The 16,029-nt window shown below is 39.3% G+C and overlaps 1 protein-coding gene across 1 annotated transcript in view; it reads left to right on the forward strand.

Moving 5' to 3' along the window:
* Window positions 1–224: 224 nt before the first annotated feature.
* The window catches only part of PDE4B (phosphodiesterase 4B), a 575,666-nt gene continuing 559,861 nt past the window's right edge, over window positions 225–16,029 (forward strand). The window contains exon 1 of the mRNA XM_003892012.5: window positions 225–590. The gene's annotated coding sequence lies outside the window, so the exon portion shown is untranslated. The remainder of the gene's footprint in view (window positions 591–16,029) is intronic.

The following is a 16,029-nucleotide window of genomic DNA, read 5'->3' on the forward strand; positions in this document are numbered from 1 at the left end:
AGAGGGCCAGACGACTGGGGACGGCGTGCTTTGCACCCTAGAATTGACAGGTGGTGGTCTCAGCAGTTACAACCTACTATACAGCATCTCATCCGTGCGATACGGTCACATTGTTTTTCCCCGCACCCGGCTGAAGAGCGCAGCGCGGCCGACCAAGTGGCATCGGCGAGCTGTCTCTTCCGGGGGGCGGGGGTGGACAGTAGGGAGAGGGGGTTTAAAGGGCCAGAGGAGGAGAGAAGAGCTGAGGGGCGCGTCGCCAGCGCCTGTGTCTCCCTGGCGCGGGTCCCCCAGGCTAGCCCGCTGGCCCGTCCGCGCGCGCGCTCCGCAGCCGCCCCCGGCCCGCGCGCCCCTTCCCGGGGCTCCTGGCCTCTCCTCAGCGGCTGCAGGCTCTTCGTCGCGGGCCGGGCTGCACGCGAGCGCCCTCCGGGCAGACTTTCGTCCCCCCTCCCCCGGGAGCGCGGAAGGCTCACTCGCAGCGCACGGTCTACCCGCGCCGGGTGGAGTCGCGGCGTCCAGAGAGCTGCGGCCGCGGCTGTGCAGCAGAGGCGCCTCGGGCAGGAGGAGGGCGGCTTCCGAGAGGGCAGCCTGAGGTAAGGGCTGCCTAGGAGGCTGCGGGTTTATTTTTCCTCATTCTCTTACTTCATCACACACCGAAGCCGCAATGGAGAGTGTGGGGTGCTGTAGGACTGATGGGGGGCGAAGAAGGAATGGGGTCGGCGGGCCTGGATGGTCGTATTGACGGCGTCATTGTTGCCCCTTGTAGAAAATCCGCCAACCGGCCTCTAGCCTTTCGCCCTCATCTTCTCTGCCTCGGCTTCCGCCTTTGGACCTCTTGACAAGTCACTGGGGAGGAGAGGAAGGAGAGAGGCTAAGGGAGAATGGAGAGAGGCAGAAGGATTCAGGGCTTGGAAGCCCTGGAGTAGGTGACGGATGGGCGCGCGGTGCCCAGTGATTGACTGCAGGCGGCAGGCGCGGAAGGGAGCCTGAACTACCCAAGAGTTTGCTGGGCTGAGGCTCCAGGATGGTCCTGCCTGCCCTGGTGGCTGGGGCACCAAGGGGGGCGCACTCAAGCCTCGGCATCACCAAGGCTCTGCCAGGAACTTTTGGGAAGCTCTGTCTGGTGTTTGGTTAGGGGGCTTGGACCTTTCTAAGCTACAAGAGTGTTTTGGGGAAGGAAGAGGCTCTCCTCCTTCCTCCCGTCACTTTCCTTGATGCCTACTCTCTTTTTCCATCTTCCTGCTTTGCCTTCTTCCTTCCCGTTTTTCATAGGCCACCTTCCTTGTGCGGTACTTCAAACACAAATCGGAATCCACTGTGGCCAACAGCTTTAAAGCGTGTATAAGGAGGAGTGCACAGAGGAATCGCTCTTAATTACAGTGGTTCTATATACTTGTGTGTGTGTGTGTCTGTGTGTGTCACACACGTGCCTGGGATACTTTTTAGCAAGACTTTGAGATTGTCACCTAAAATTACATTGTACTTATATTAGGTTTACATCATAATTATATGATGCCACTGAACAGATATGGTAACTCTATGCAGTCTACGTCTTAGATCTGAGATATAACTGTTCTTTGAATCACATGCATCTTTTAATTTCAAAGATTTCCAGCTGCTGGAAAATTCTTGGCTACGTTATAAGAATCAAAGGCACATTAAGCATTAAAAAACGTAATAAAAGTCCAGATGCTATTTTTATTAGTAGATCACACTCCCCCCTCCCTTTCCTTTTGCTAAAAGCTGTTATTATACCAATTATATTCATAAAAACAAAACAAATTTGGAGATTTCCAAGTGTTTTTACCTACAACCTGAAGTGTAGGTAGGGGTCTGGAATTTATCTGTACACGAATTGACAAGAAGATAGATAAGGCCAATGATTTCACTGCAGGTAAAGGAAGTTGAGCTTCTTCTCTCTCAGGATACCTCATTTCTTGACATCCCAAGAGAGAAATCCCCTGAAAGTCGATAAGTATAACATTGGCCTATTCAACTCTTCAAATCAATACTTGTAGGACTTGACTGAAATATATTTGCTGGCTGTTTCTATTCTTTTTCATTTTCTAAACAACAGCGTGACAATTTTGTTAATTTACAAAAAATAAGTAAGATTGTTAAATGGACTGGAATTGTTGAGATGGCTTGATTGATGCATTGAGGCTGTTTATCTATATATCTATCATCTTTCTATTTTCCTTATTACAGTTGGGAGCTAAACAATGTTGCAGTGTGTCTACTTGTATTTTTATCAGCTGATTTGCTTTTCAGTTTCTGTGGCTTGACATATTTTGCAAAAATGAATTCTTTTAAATTTCGCTAGAGAGTAACCTGTTAGATATACTTGTTTGCTTTCAAAATAGTACTGTTTTTGATTTGAGGAATAAGAAATCAATCATACCTGGTTTTCTGATCTTGGAGTCCTTTGCCTATCTAGAGACAGGTATTTAATAGTAATAGGTACTGTGTATGTACAAGTAAAGGTTTGTTTGATGAAGATACTGGACACAGAAATAATAATTCCATTTTGGTTTACAAATGGAATACTTAAAATCATGAAGAAATAAAGAGTTCTAGGTTACTCTTAATATCTTACTTGACTTAATTTGGCTAAGGAGCAAGAGGTATATGGCGAGGTTTTCAGTTAGAAAGATTTGGGGGTTGATAATTTATTATCATGTCATACAATTTCACCCATTTCTATTTCCAAAAACCTTCAAGCAGCATAGTTTGGAGGTGTAGGATGTTGCTGACCACAAAACAAATTAGTGCCTTCAGGCACTGGCTATTGTAACCACTATGTGGTAATACAGTGGACACTGTGATGTGCCAAATCGTTTTTCAAGGAGGGACTTGTTGCCCCAGCTTCTGAGAGTGTGGTCAACAGACGGCCTTCAATGGTCAGACTCTTCAGGGATTGCCTGAGCTGTAGAAAGCTCCCTTGTCCGAGGTCACACCCCTTTCCAGTGCAGCTCACATCCAGTGGCTGATCCATGTGGGAGTATAAAGATTGGGCCATCGCAGCACAACTCTGGAAAACTCTGAGGGATCTTTCTAGCTCTGGAGCTCCCTGAGGGCTTGCATTGCAGCTCTACTTCTCCCTTTGGTCTTTTCTGTTTCTTTCCCCATCCTTCCTCAGGTGTGGATAACAAGGCGGTTCCTAATAAAATAGGGCTTTGAACTTCATTTCAGAATTAGCTTGCCAGGGAAACCAACCTGTGACGATGTTCCTACCCCATACATTCATTTTGCCAGTTTTAATCCATTGGTCTTTTGAAATGTGGTGTTTCAGCCATCAAATATGGTATAGAAAATGCGTATGTGGAAGGAATTTATAGTTGACAGTTTCTTTTTATTCCAACACTTGAAAAATGTTATGTCACTTCATTTCACAGGCCTCCCTGGTTTCAATGAGAAATTTGTTGTTGCTTGAATTGATGCTCCCTTATATGCAATGCGTCATTTCTCTCTGGATAGTTTCAAGATTATTTTCTATATCTTTAATTTTTGGAAGTTTGATTATGATGTGTTTTGGGATGAATTTCTTTTGGTTTGTTCTGTTTGGGATTTGATCAGGTTTGTAATATGTAGGTTTGTCTTTCACCAAGTTGAGAGATTCTTAGGCATTATTTCTTCAAACACAAAAGTATTTCAGCCCCACTCTCTTTCTTATCTCCTTCTGTGACTCCAATGCTATGAAAGTTGGATCTCTTGTTGTTGTCCTACAAGACCCTCAGGCTGGGTTCATCATTTTTTTTCCTGGTATTTTCTCTTTGTTAAAATAGAAAACATTCTGCTGATCTGTTTTCGAGTTCACTGATTCTGTCCTCTGTCTTCTCCACTACGGAGTCCATCTAGTATTTTATTTTGATTACTGTATTTCTCAGCTCAATAATTTCCATTTGGTTATTTTTGCAGCTTATGCTTATTTGCCGAGACATTCTATTTTTTCATTAGTTTCTAGGGAATTTGTATTTGCTTGCTGAAACATTTTTTTGTTTTGTTTTGTTTTTGAGACAGAGTCTTGCTCTGTCACCCAGGCTGGAATGCAGTGTCACGATCTTGGCCCACTGCAAACTCTGCCACCCGAGTTCAAGCGATTCTCCTGCCTCAGCCTCCTGAGTAGCTGGGACTATAGGCACGTGCCACCATGCCCAGGTAATTTTTTTGTATTTTTAGTGGAGAAGCGGTTTCACCATTTTGGCCAGGATGGTCTCGATCTCCTGACCTCATGACCTGTCTGCCTCAGCCTCCCAAAGTGCTGGGATTATAGGCTTGAGCCACCGTGTCAAGCCTGAAACATTTTTATAATAAATGCTTTGTAATCTTTGTCAGATAATTCCAACATCTGATTCACTTAAATGTTGGTGTCACTTGATTGTCTTTTCTCATTCAAGTTGTGGTCATATTTTGGACATTTTAGCTATTATGTTAGAAGGCTCTGGTTTTCTATTTAAATCTTGTATTTTAACAGATAATCTCTCTGTTTAGGGTTAGCACACAGATCCTGGCCTACTTTTGTGGGCAGTGGTTTCAATGACAATTTAATTTCTAGAGACTTTGGGGTGCTGTTAGTCTGCCTGGTTTGTTTGGTGCTTCTGGGCCTCCCACTGAACGCTGCTGGTGCCACCTGAAGGGGAAGAAGAAACCTCCCAGGCCAGGCCCCATGGTGCCTCTAGGTCAGGGAAGTGTCTCTAAGTGACTTTCAGTCTTGCAGAAATGAGGAGCAGTCTTAGGCCTGGAACTTGTTGTGGCAGGATTCCTGGTGCCAGTGCTTTGAGGCCACCTAGTATTGTCAAATGGACCCCAGTTAGATGCAGACGAGGAATAAACCTACCTAGATCATTTTCTACTACCAGGTTAGGAGTCGGGAGACTCTGGGCCTGCTGTTGAATAGAGAGTTGGAAGACACCCACTGCCCTACTGCTCTATTGTTCCTCCAGTCCAGAGGTCACTAAGCAGTCCATCTCCCTCTTGACACCATTCTCAGTCCTCCTTGAGATGCCCCTTGCATTATTCTTATTTTTTAATTTTAAAAATTTTTTTAAAGTTTTAAAAATTTATTTATTTATTTATTTATTTAGACAGAGTTTTGCTCTGTCACCCAGGCTGGAGTGCAGTGGTGCAATCTTGGCTCACTGCAACCTCTGCCTTCCGGGTTCAAGCAATTCTCTGGTCTCAGCCTCCCAAGTAGCTGGATTACTGTCTTCTCCACTACGGAGTCCTCTGTCTTCTCCACTACGGAGTAACACCACACCTGGCTAATTTTTGTATTTTTTTTTTTTTTAGTAGAGACTGGGTTTCACCATGTTGGCCAGGCTGGTCTTGAATTCCTGACCTCAAGTGATCCACCTTTTCTTGGCTTCCCAAAGTGCTGGGATTATAGGCGTGAGCCACCACGCCCAGCCACATATGCTTTTAAAAAACACTCTAGTTTTAATCCTCAACCACATTATACATTACTATCATTGAAAATACTAGTTTGATTGTATTTCCCTGTAATACATATTTGTTGTGGAGACAGAGTTTAAACCTTAGTTCAAGATAGCTTAGTTAAATTAAGTTAGTTAATATTAATGTAATTGGAGAATTAAATGTCAAGTCATACCCTGTCAGTAGAGTCTAAGACAAAAATCTTGGTATGTGACATTTACTCTATGAAACATTTTTTTTTTCAAGTTATCTTAATCCATTTGAAAAATATTAGTACTTCTTATTTATTGCCATCTTTGTGGGAAATACTAAAAAATCCTTTATCCCATAGACACTTTAACCTTAGAGAAAGTAAATGACATTATTTCCATAAGCAACTTGCTGATATTTTGAATGGATTAAGGAGCAGATACCAGGATTCTGTCTTTGGCTGTCCTGGTATATAACAGTGCTGACTCATAGAATTATGGCATTTTTAGAACTGAAAGTGATCTTAGAGATCACCTATTTCAACCTTATTGTTTTATATTTTAGAAAACTGACATGTTAGAAAGTCATAAGGGAATCTAAGTTCCTTCAGTTCAATGATGGCAGGGCTTGTTTATTCTGAGTTCTTAGAATTTCCTGATTTGATATTTTCTTTAACAAATCAGAATTGCCTTCCTTTGAGAAGGCTTATTAAAAAACTATTGTGAGGTATAATCTTTCAGTACCTCTTTTTTAAAAAGAAAAAATACTTCAAGAAGTTGGGAGGACATGATTTTTTTTTTTAAATAAAAAGTAGGCTTCTTTGAAAATCTGAAGGACATATGGATCAATTATCCAGAAAAATGAACATATAGTCAAAAATTTGCATTCAATATTAAGTATTTACGGATTCCTAGGAAAGACCTCCAGATACTGTTTTGTGTTATACTTATGCATTAACTGCGGATTGTCTTTGTTGGGGAAAGTGATAAGGATAATGACTTCTTTTATAGTCTGAGTCAGCCTTAAAGGCCTGTGGATGGTGGCAGTTGTCCTGGGCATGCTACATTGGTATGCTGCAGGATTTGTCTCCCTGTAGATTCTAGAGTGGCAGTAGGTGAGAAGGATGTAGCAGGACCAGCAGGTGTTCAAACACACTGACTGTGCAAAATACAAACAGGCAACTCAGCCCACAGGGCTTACTCTCTCCTCCCCCATAACACACACACACACACACACACACACACACACACTTACAACATATATTAAGATTCCTTAGAAAGATTCTCCATCTGTTTCTTTCTGCTCTCACCTTCTTACCATATGGGGAAACAGTGTCCTTTTGAGAGAATTCTCTCTTTTTCTGATAAGGCTGCTCTGGTGGTCATTTAAAATCAATTTCACCTATATCAAATGTTAAGGGCTGAAAAAAGAAAGATTAAAGCAGCATTTGCTGTATTTATTGGGGGGATTTTTCTAAGGGTAAAAACAAAACCACATCCATGTTTTCCTTATATCACAGATAAAAAAAATATTTAAGACCATAGAATAATAACTGAATTCAGAGATCAGGAGGCAAGGCCAGTATTGAAATTACTTTTAAAGAGGCTGCCTATATATACTTAAAGGAAGTTCTTATATATATCTCTGTGACTAGTACAGCTCCCTGGATGAGAAATAAGACTGAATTGTTTTGCAGTGTCATGAAGTATACCAGAGTGAAAAACTCAATGCAGAAAAATGGGAATGTTGTACAAAAAGATATAATAGAATGAGGCAGTTTTTTTCTGGTTAATTACCCTAGAAAGCACTGTGTAGGACTTCTATTTGCAAGGTTACACTTTAGTAACTGAGTAAGTGAGGACTGGGAACTGGAAGTCCTGAGTTCCAGTGCTGCTATTTATTGGGTCAGCGACATCCTGTGTGTAAGCCTCAGGGTGTAAAATAAGGCTAACTTATGATAATCTCTAAAGTTCTTTCCAGCATTATCATTTGGTGAAACTTCAGATTAGTGGATATTGTTCGACAAAACATTTGAGGCATTTTGTGATAGGCCTGTGCAATTAAGTATTATCCATAAGAAAGATCTCCAGGAAGTTAATATTTGAATTTGAAATTAGTATTATATCTTGACATGGTCAGAATTTGCAACAGTATGAGTGGTCACAGTTGGGTTAAGACTATCCAACTATATGGTTATAGCACATAGCACAATTTGGGGAACAAACATTTTGTTGACAATGATAATGACAATGGTCATGATGCTAATATGGATGGCACTAGATTTAACTGGACTGGAGGTGTGGTAGATACTGTAGATTGGCTGAATATCAATTCATCCCCTTTCTCTCTCATCTTCCTCTGCTATACAAGGTGGAAAGCAAAACATTCAATTTTCCAGCCTCCCTTGACAAAGATTAGATGAAAGCTTCTGGGGAGCACTTCCCTTCTCGAACAAAACTTCTTAAAACGAAGTCTCTTTCCCCTCTGCATAGAGCGTGGATGATCCTTTGAGATGAGTGGCCTTCTTGGAAGGATGAGGAATAAATCCATAGGCTTAGGATGATGAAGTGGCAAAACAGATGTAGCTTGGATTCTTGGTGGCATTTTCAAGATGTATCAGCCTTGCACTGCCTACCTCCAGATTTACTGTTCCATGAGAATAATATAAACCCCTTAATTGTTTCTTCCACTATTTGTTAGGTTTTTTGTTACTTCCAGCCAAATATATTTCCAACTGAATACATAAAGTAATTTTTAAGACTTCACATTTTACATTTTTGAAGGATAAAATTAGTGTCTACAGATCTATGTAATTACTGACCTTGGATATGAAATTTAGGGTACTTTGTACCAATTCTTTCATTTTGAAGAAGTTCGGGTGTGAACATTTTGGATAATTTGTATAATTTTCATCTTATTTTTCATTGCTTGAAGAATAGCATGAGACTTCAAGAGTCTCTGTTTTGCATTGCTTAGAGAATAGTTCAAATTTTATTCAATGGGTGAAATTTATATTAAGAAAACTCTTTCTGTGAGTCATACCTCCTACTTAGCTATAATCTTCGGTAAGATAGGGATATAGCTGAAGAATACCAATGAATCTGGAAAAAAATTGTTTTCCCCATTTGGATTATAGGCAAAATGTACAGCAAAGTGGGTTGCCCTCTTCACCATTTAATGTAAGTTTGTTTCCACCAAATTCCTTCTGACTTCACACTATCACAAACTGAGAAATACTTTAAAAGGAGGAGTATAAAGGTGAAAGAAGGTTGGCATTTGCAGTACGTGGATATAAAGGTGGAAAATAATTTTGTGCATATGACAAAGAATCTACAGACTCTCCATTTAGATTTGTCTGACTTAGTGCAGGGAATTAATTTTTGCTTTAAGCCATGTGATAAGAGAAAAAGAAGGATTCGATTGGGATACATTGAGGATATTTTATCAGTTAAGATTGCATTCATTTGGGAGTAACCAATAATTTGACACACAATGCTACAACCAGCAAGAAGTTGGTTATTTTTTTTACACAACATAAAGTGTCAGCAGAAAGATAGTTCTTAATAACCAAGGAGACTATGAAGGAATTGGGCTCCTTCTTACTTTTGACTCCACTGTAATTAGTGTATGTGTTTTATTCTCCTGATGAAAAGACAGTTAGTAAAGCTCCCAGGCATGACATCTGTACCACAGGCAGGTAGAGGGGGCCAGGCACAAGGCACACAGCAGCTGAGTCAGTCCTTTTTAATAAGGAAAATATTAGCTTACTGGGAAGTTGCATCTGGTAGACTTCTAAAATCTTATTCACCAGAACTATGTCAATGGCCATACCTAAGTACAGGGAAGTATGAGAAATAGTTTATTTCTGTTTTAATTGCTGTCTGGAAAAATGGGTATCTCCCCAAAATGTCAGGATTCTGTTATAGATATGGGGTAGGAAACCACTATTGTCATTGCATATGAAAATATTTTACAGCTTTTTAAATACTTGCAGTGTTGTCTCATAAATTTGTAATCTGGAGATTTCTTAAAATATGATAGTTTAAAATGGTTATAAATTTTTATTTGCCTTATTATCTAATGTTTTTTAATCAGTTGTCATTGTGTCAAGAGAGCTGACTGATGTATGAAACTGAGTGATAGTATTGCTATTAAGCGAATTATAAGCAAAAAAAGTCATAATTTCCTTCTACATTAATAATGACATATATAAGTGTGAAATTCTGAGAAATCAGATAGTGACACTATTATGTACTATTTGTTTATAAAATGTATGTACTATTTATTTATAAAATGTTATGCTTTTCTGTTTCCCCTAAATTTTTAATGACATATATTAATATTTTCCAAGAGCAAATATATTTTTTAAAAGAATAAAACAAACTTGGCTTAATCTTATTATAAATGAGTATTTACTTTTGCATTATAAAAATGTATAAACTTTGCTATACTCATTCAATATATTGACAAAAATATCCTTCATAATTGAGGGTTTATTCTCCAATTGATGTAGGCACTCTACTTAGAAGCTGTTTATCCACATCAAGGATAATGAATTTCTTTTTCTAGTTAATTTTTTCACATTAAAATAGAGAGCAGCAACTGTTCTCTCCACATATCAAAAGGATATTATAAAGATAAATGAAATAATGGATGTGAAGTATATTATTCTGCTCTAAAAGAAGGTGTTATATAAATTCTATAAACAGTATTATTAATATGTAAACAAGATGATGGGTGATCATTTCCAAAAGTGAGTATCATAAGCAGGAATTTTGAGTGTGATTCTCAATATAAGTTTTTCAAAGGAGAACAATATAACAATGTATTCTTATGTTCTTGCATTGAAATATCACTGGTAAACCTCATTGTGTGGGGAAGAGAATGTACAGAAAGAGCTTCAAAGCCAGGCAATTTCTTGAATAATGCAACACAGTAATAGATTTTGCCCAGATATAAAAAGTCCTTTGGGTCTCTTAAATGGTTTGTGAGATGGGAAAACTCTGATTAAAACGTACGATTCCAGTGCTGGAAATGGAATCTTAAATCTAGAATGGAAATTCCAATGCCATATCTTGGAAACAATGAGGTTCTGCTTTACTCAAAAATCTTCAATAAAGGCTTTTGTAATATTGTCAGTAAAGGTTTTTGTCAGCCCTTTGGACGCCTATTTAAAATAGGAAGTTGTTCCTTATTTCTAACCATGGCAAATGTCATGCTTTCTATGTGCTGGTCACTAGGGAAAATGAATTGTATGATATGGTGATAATGCTTGACTCTGAGCCAGAGAGCAAGGCTTGTGTCTTAGTTTTGTCGGTAACTTAATTGTGTAACTGGGAAAATTATTCAATTGCTTCGTGTAAAGAAACAGTCTTTAAACTACATCATTTTCCTCTTTAGGCTTTTTAAGCATGAGATGCTTAGGGGACTTGTCTAATGGAGGTTGTAGGGAAAAGTCACACCTGTGGGAAAAATACTGGGTCTCTTTCACATCAAATTTATGGTGATGGGTGTTTAGTCATGAAATTGTCATGTGAAAACTGATCTGGAAATAAGTACAAGGAAGGAAGCTTTGCTTTTCTCTGTGCTTTATGCTCTTGCTTGATTTGTTGAAGATAAATGCTTATGTGTGGGCTTCCAAGTGGTGTATGCTAAAGAGACAGTAGCTAAGAAGGAACAAAGGTGGTCAGTTAAGGAGAGCATGTCATACTTTGTGAATCAGATTGTCAAGATTATTTTCTCTCTTTTTGCTTTACCTCAATTCATTACAAAGTCTTGTTTAATTGTCTTGGCTGTCTTATGAAAATTAAGAGTGAGGTTAAATTCAGGCAAGTGTTTTGGACAGGAAATAGTTCCCCTTGGCCTAAACCACTGTGGTAGTAGCAGTAGCAGCAATAATTAGAGAGTAGGGAATTCTTAAGAGAAGATAGGGGAGAAATTAAGGGAGGAATAAAGGAATTGTGGCTGCCAAACACCACTAGAGGTCCAGCTGTCATTTTCCAAATGGATAGTTTTCTTCCACTGTGCATGACAGAAATATATTTCTTGGTCATGTAATGATACTGAGCTATTCCAGGTGGGCTGGGAGGAGGAAGTGGGAGCTCTGACCTGCTGTTTCAGGTGAGTCGTGTCGTGTCATGGCTGCTCTGCTTCTTGCAGTCACCCAGGGACCTTAGAGTAGAGGCACTTATTTAAAAAAATTCCTTAACTAATAGACTTTAATTTTTTAATTAATTTTAATTGATACATAATATGTGTTCATATTTACGGGGCACGTCTCTTCTTTTTTTTTCTGGGGGGTGTGTTAGGGGACCGAATCTCACTCTGTCTCCCAGGCTGGAGTGCAGTGGTGTGATTTTGGCTCACTGCAACCTCTGCCTTCAGGGTTGAAGCAATTCTCCTGCCTCAGCCTCCTGAGTAGCTGGTATTACAGGCATGCGCCACCAAGCCCGGCTAAGTTTTGTATTTTTAGTAGAAACGGGGTTTTGCCATTATGGCCAGGCTGGTCTCGAACTACTGAACTCAGGTGATCTACCCGCTTCGTCCTCCCAAAGTGTTGGGATTACAGGCGTGAGCCACCGTGCCTGGCCAGGGGCATGTCTCTTTTCAGTACGTGGATTTCAAAGATCTCGTGATCAACTCCATTCTGACAGAGCATGGCAGAGAAAGAGTGGGCAAATATTATGATGTTGTCCTGGAAGAGACACACATCCTTTACATTTATATATTATTGTTTAGAAATCAGTCTTATGGCCAAACCTAATTGAAAGAGAGACGGGGATATTTTGTCTAAGCTGTGTGTCTAAGGAAAAGAAAACAGATATTTTCGTGGATAGCTAATAGTATCTGCAGTACAATCATTGTGCAGATTTCTTTCTTAACCACTTTCCTATATCTGATTCCTTGTTTCCTGATTTCTATATCTTGCTGTTTCTTGGCTTAATCTTTTGTATTGATATCTTCAAGTATCTTCCTAAGGAAGAGTATTTAAAGGTAGAACTTTTGAAATGTTTTACACCTGGAAATGTTTTTCTTCTGTTTTACACCTTGTGGATGTAGAATTCTAGAAAGCCATTTTACTAAGAATTTTGAAGGTGTATTTCCATGTCTGTTGGCTGCCATTTTAGCCATTGAGAAGTTTGATGCTATTTTGAATCTTGATCCTTTAAATGCAAAGTTTTTTTTGTCATTTGAAGCTTTTAAGATCATCTCATTCTCTTTGAAAATTTTGAGATTTCAAGATTATGTACCTGGGTGCAGGTCATTTCTAATTTTGGTGGGGGGACTCAGTGGGTCTTTTCTTTCTGGATACTGTATTCTTCTTTAGTTCTGGAAGTTTTTCTTCTATTATCAATTGTATGAATTCTAAAGTCAATTTTCCCCCATTATTTAACATCTCAGATCAAGATGCACCTTTAATCGATGGTGTCTTATAAAAGCCAGATGTCAGTCATAACTTGGTTGTGTAAAAAACATTCTATTGACACCTTCTGACATGACTTTAAAACAAGTGCTAACATTAGCACTATATTAGTGCTAAATTATTTCATTTGGTTTTCTTGGTTCTGTTTTTTAGAATTTCTGTTACTTCTTAGTGATACATAAAATGATGCTTGTTTTCAGTTGTAAGTCACACAATTATTTTATGTATGACTAAGAAGAAATACTAGCAATGAAACTGTAAACAGTGTTTTCTAATCACTTACAGAATTTTATTTTTATTGAACGAACATACTTACATTTAAGTATAAAATATATGATATATTTCTCCCATGAATGCGTAACAAAAGGAACACATACTAAAATAGCTTAGATGAGTTATTCTAAAAACTGATTCTCTTTCAGAGTTTTAAATTCACATTCAGAATCCATCTCTTCAGAATCCTGAGTCACTAATATCTGTGTTTATCCATGCAGTCCCACTTTATGTACCAGCAGTAGAGCTCATCCTGAAAAGACGCTTAGCAATTATGTTGATCGAACTTGCCTTGTGATTTCTGCTTTGGGGGTGTTGTTAAACATGCTTGATTCCCCACTGATCCTATCTCTTCATTACAGGTACATGATTTCTAGGTGTTAAAGGATGTGCCATTATTGTTTCTTAGATTTCCTCGTGACCAAACTAACACTCATTTTGTAAGTTTTTATGAACATGCAGGTCATGGCAGCTATCTCATTACTGCTACCTCTCTGACAGCAATTGTAAGATACTGTCAATTGTAAGACATATCCTGATTTCAGGGCTTTAATTGGAAAATATATGTGGTATTTAGATGTTGAGCCATCAGGATTAATCCTCTAAAAATTTCTTATCTTTTAAAAACAAATTTTCTTTCACATCTTACATATTGTTCTATGTATAGTGACTCTTCTACCATGTACTTTAATTGCAAGGTAAAGAGAAACTTGAATTTTCTTGAAATGAATCAGAAATGGCAAGAAACCCTGAGGTCCTTTTACCTCTAGCAACAGTACATCTGCTAGAAAACTCACCTGACCTGGGAGATGATCAAATCATAAAGAGAACCACATTTGTGATTCAGGCACCCCTTTGCAGGTGCCTCAGAGAATCATGTCTAGAAGCAGTGGGAAACGTTTCTCCATCTGTCCCTCTGTATAGATTCATAGATCCACAATCACATTTATACACATCATTCTATAACTACATGTATTCACTCAAAATTGAGTAAAAGAATCGATTTCTCACATCATTATGAAGGGCTGCATCGTATTCTATTGAATAAGTGTACTATGCTTTATTTAATCCATTCTCTAATGATGAATATTCAAATTGCTTTCATTTTAATTACTGGAATTTACCAGTGCTTTAATAAGTATCCCAGTATAAATGTTTGGAATTGCTGAGTTAAGGGCTATACACAATTTAAAGGCTTTTTGACATAACCTTTTCTTCCAGAAAGTATATACCAATGTATGGTTTCACCAACTGTCGATCATAGTGCCGGTTTCCTCCTATCCCTCTAATCCCATTTCCTCATTTCCCTCTAATTCTCGGTTTTGTCAAGTCATTGATCAATGTGAGGAGAGAAAAACGGTCTCTTGGCCATTTTCAATTGGTTTTCTTTAATTACTAATGAGCCTGATGAACTTTTCAATGTGGTGTGGTGTCCTTTAAGAGAGAAAGCAGCTGCCAAGTAGGGTTAGAGTGAGCAGGGCAGCTGGAGTGGCCCCTTCGTTGATGTCAATAGAAGGCATCTATCAGGAAAAGAGTAGTTACTGCTTTGGAGTCCTGGAAGGTTTGGAGAACTCTGTGGTTTAAGCCTTCAGTCATCACAGAGATCCTTTTTGTTACCTCCCCAAAGTAGCTGGATGTCTTTCAGGTTCCACAGTTACTGTTACTTTGACCATAGTGTCTGCATGAATACAGAGCATCAACCTCTAGACTGTACAATCCTCATTTAGTCCCAGAGACAGGATGGGCTAGGGGCAATAAATAGGTGAGGTGTAAGTACGATAGTAGGATTTTGAGTCAGTGGGGATTAAAAGGAGAGCTGGGTCCATCAAGTAGGTAGACAAACACAATTTATTTTATTTTTTTTTTGAAGCAGACTCTTGCTCTGATGCTCAGGCTGGAGTGAAGTATACAATTCTAGCTCACTGTAACCTTGAACTCCCGGGCTCAAGTGAACCTCCTGCCTCAGCCTCCCAAATAGCTAGCACTGCAGGCATGCACCACCACACATGGCTAATAAAAAAAAAAAAATTGTAGAGACAGGGTCTTGCTACGTTGCCCAGGCTGGTCTTGAACTTCTGGTCTCAAGTAATTCTCCTACTTCAGCTTCCCAAAGTGCTGAGATTACAGGTGTGAGCCACTATCCTCAGCTGGAAGAGCATAAATATTTGAAGGCAGACAGTATAAAGCATATGAGGGAACAGTAAGTCTAGACAATATTCCATATAGGTGAGGAATGGGAGGACATGTTTGAAAGGTGGGCTGAGATCACATTGTGAACTTTGAGCATACGAATGTGAGTTTTAGGAGGGGGATCTTTATCTTAATGGCAGTGGGGGCCCTCTGAAATTTTTGGAATTCTGATGTGGTGGGACCTGACAAGTGTCATGTTGTAGGAAATGTAATAGCATTGGAAAGCATTGGAAATGAATGTGGGTAGTACAAAAGGTTTCTATGTGTATCCTGTACTTGGTAAAGGGTAGAACCTTTTCAGTTATGGCTGATTTGTGTTTAGAGGGACATAGAATCAGTTGAATGCTTCTAGTACATGATTGTTGTTATTTTCTATTTCTCAGAAAAAGACAACTTAGGATTAGCTCATTTTTTGGACACACAGGTCAGGCTTTTAGAATATGTTTAGGTTGTAACAGAATAACAGAAAGTGGAATTGTTTTTTGAACATGTTATGTGGTGTGTGGGTAGATATTTAGCATTTAAAAATGCAAAATGGGCTGGGCGCGGTGGCTCATGCCTGTAATCCCAGCACTTTGGGATGCCAAGGTGGGGGGATCACTTGAGGTCAGGAGTTTGAGACCAGCCTGGCCAATGCGGTGAAACCCTGTCTCTACTAAAAATACAAAAATTAGCTGGGCATGGTGGCATGGGCCTGTAATCCCAGCTACTTGGGAGGCTGAGGAAGGAGAATTGCTTGAACC

This window comes from Papio anubis, chromosome 1, assembly GCF_008728515.1.
Source record: "Papio anubis isolate 15944 chromosome 1, Panubis1.0, whole genome shotgun sequence".
Taxonomy (NCBI): domain Eukaryota; kingdom Metazoa; phylum Chordata; class Mammalia; order Primates; family Cercopithecidae; genus Papio; species Papio anubis.